The following is a 3,000-nucleotide window of genomic DNA, read 5'->3' as shown; positions in this document are numbered from 1 at the left end:
TATTTCTGTAAATGGAAATCATAGCAAGCACACCAAAATGTAAAAATTCAGCACATCACAACTGGCACGCGACCGTGCCGCCCCGGGGAGGGGCAGGATGGGGCTTTGTTACGAACCGTTTCATGATGATATTAAGATATTATGATTTTGCACATTATTCAACACAACACTGCACACAAATTCGGCACAAACGGCATGCTTTTTCCCGGGGGAACAAGACAAAACAATAACAAAGTTCTCACCACCTACCACCACACGCCATTTTTCTTTTGCTTTCCTTTTCTTTTTCTCTTTTGACGAAGCACTCAGTGCGGGGCTGTTTTGAACGAAAGAGTGGGAAAAGTTTGACGAAACTCTTGCGTGGCGGTCAGCTTCGTAGGCAGCCCTGCCGGCGATAGCACGAAGCTGGCTGAGATGTGTTGGTGCGTGTGTGTGAACGCGCTAGCGCGCTTGTTTGTTTACGCAGGAATGAAGGTATAAGAATAAATAAATGCTAATAAGAAAAAAGCTGTTTCCAAAGTTTTACACATATTCTAATTAAATAATACAACGCGTTGCTATGTTTTGTTTTTCAATAATTTACTATATTCTCCCATGCACGTGTGGTTTATTCACTTCTTAAAGTTGAAATAATTTGCCAGAGAATTACGAATACAAAAACAAATCAGCGATCAAATAACGTTGCAGCCCTGCCCCTTGAATGGAAGGGGCAACCACCGGCAGTCCCGAAAGGACAGGGCTGTCTCCTCCCACGCCCTCGCTCACATCCTATCGACAAGCTCGCACCATTAGCCTGTCCAGTGGGTGGCATCCTTCGCCCCGGCCGCCGGCAAGATCGCCCGACTCGCCCACGTCCATCGGTTCCAGCCCGCCGGCCAGCCGATCCGCATCCGTCAGGTCCGGCAGCGACGCGAACGCATTCTTCACCATCTCGCGCACCTTCTCCAGGTGGTTCTGGAAGCGCTGGGCCGTCTCTATCCGCTGCCGTTCTGCAGCTCCATCATGACGCGCAGCGTTTCGCGCGCCTGGGCGGCCGGAAACTCGTTCAGCAGGTGGTGGATGTGCACGAACAGCAGGCTGAGATCCTCGATCTTTTCCGCCCGTCGCGGGCTGTCCGGATAGTGCACCAGCAGATCGATCAGGTCGAGAAAGTTGACCAGCAGCGAGTGGTTCAGCTTTTTCAGCTCCTTTCGCGGTCAAAGTGCTGCGGGTACAGCCGCTTGAAGCCCTGGCTTTCGAGCGGGCGGATGATGTTGTCGTCGTTGCTGAACGGGCTGCCGAACATTGTGTACGCATCCTGGATCGGTGCCGGGGGCTTCGGGGCACGGTTCTTTCGTATGTTTTCGTCTGTGTACAGGTTGATGTACTGCGCGGGCGGCAGTGGCAGCGAGCTGACCTGAATGGCTTCCGCGTTTGACATCGTGCGTACGGTTGGCGGAGGGTGGCACAAATAGCTAGCGACTGCGGGAGCGTGAAATAACTTTAAAACACGATAAATATTCGGCACAGCAAGAACGCCTTTATCTTTTCCTGTTGTTGGCTGTCCGAGAAAAAAAACACTGCTTGTCAGTACAGGTAATCCGCGAGAAGTGCTCCTGGTGAAATGTCAATCTAGGAAATGTCAAGGCGTTTACAACATCATGCCCAGCGCTCATGTTGCGGAGGGTGCATTTACACTGCGAGAATCAAATTGAACAAAGAATGGAATTTTTTTTTTCAGATTTTGATTTTTTACAAATTTCACTATTTAGAGTGGAACAGAGTTTTTATGAAACTTTGAAGCATTCAATATATACTTGCAAAAGAAAATAATGAGAGAATTTAGCTATGACTATTCGTTCAGTTTTGCACTTTCGTTAAGTATCAATGCATCGGTAGATCTTCTTCTTTATTTGGGGGTCCGCGACCTGCCACGTGTGCATTTACCGATCTGCATGAAAAGCAGCCCTTAAACTGCTCACTGTTGCTGTTAATTTCGGTTTCGTCAATAATACTATAAAATACATAATTTAAAGTTTGACATCTTAAATCATTGGTTTCATTTTTCTTCCAACACTTTTTTATAACAATCCATATATTCAACCTTTATAAGTGAAGAGCGATCAAAAGAAAGTCTAACCTTTTCCAATTTGCATTTTGTATCGAGATATCCAGACTGCTCTAAAAGGACCAAAGTATCAAAAGCAATGCTTGCCACTAACGAAGTGAAATGTATTTAAACACCCCAATCCATCATTTAATCTTCATCTTCACCCAAACCAGCAATCCATAGAAATCATTTGAAAGAGCACACAAACTGTACATTGATGCCAGAGCGTACTTTCACTTTCCGACAGCGATGGCGCAAAACAAAAACCATCTTCCTAATGGATGTTCCGATCCATCAAAAAGCAACAACGAAGATATGACTTTCCGCTCTCATCTTTACCACGCGATACAGGGTTCGCACACCAATCGGTAAGCTCGAAAATCTTCCCATTCATAAGACGGCCCCAGTTGGAACAAATCCCCACACGTGGCTTCTATTGCGCAAGATCGAATGTGATGACCGAAGCTGATACGAAAGTGCACGTGGCTCAGGCCGGCACAACAGGTGGTCCGTGCGGGCTATCAGGCACAGGATCAAGCAGGCTGCGAAGTTGCTCCTCTTCAGTCTGACGGCAGCCCTCGGCGACGGTAGTGCTCCTTTCGTTGGGAAGCAGAGTGTTATCTTCCAGGCACTGTCGTATTCCGCGCCTATCGGTGACTGTTTTAGCAAGGGAGTTGAAAATATTAATGATTTAAAGCGTTGTGGCTGAGCAAGCAGAAGCTAGTCGATAAAGGATTAACGTGTACGTGTGTGTTTGTAAGTGTGTGTGTGTGTGAGTGTATCCATAAAACAGCTATGTGCTTGTGTTCAGATTTTACTTCCCGAGCCTATTCAAAAATTCGAATGCTTCGGTAGCCGCAAAGAATACCACCGAAGCCGCAAGGAATTCATTAATCAATTTCGGTTACCAA

At 46.8% G+C, this 3,000-nt stretch overlaps 1 pseudogene; it reads right to left on the bottom strand.

The window, feature by feature from the left end:
• Positions 1-683: 683 nt before the first annotated feature.
• LOC121603337 lies at positions 684-1,527 on the bottom strand (annotated as a pseudogene).
• Between the last annotated feature and the right edge of the window lie 1,473 nt (positions 1,528-3,000).

The sequence above is a fragment of the Anopheles merus genome, unplaced genomic scaffold (assembly GCF_017562075.2).
Source record: "Anopheles merus strain MAF unplaced genomic scaffold, AmerM5.1 LNR4001080, whole genome shotgun sequence".
Taxonomy (NCBI): domain Eukaryota; kingdom Metazoa; phylum Arthropoda; class Insecta; order Diptera; family Culicidae; genus Anopheles; species Anopheles merus.
This window is presented reverse-complemented; position numbering and strand designations above follow the sequence as displayed.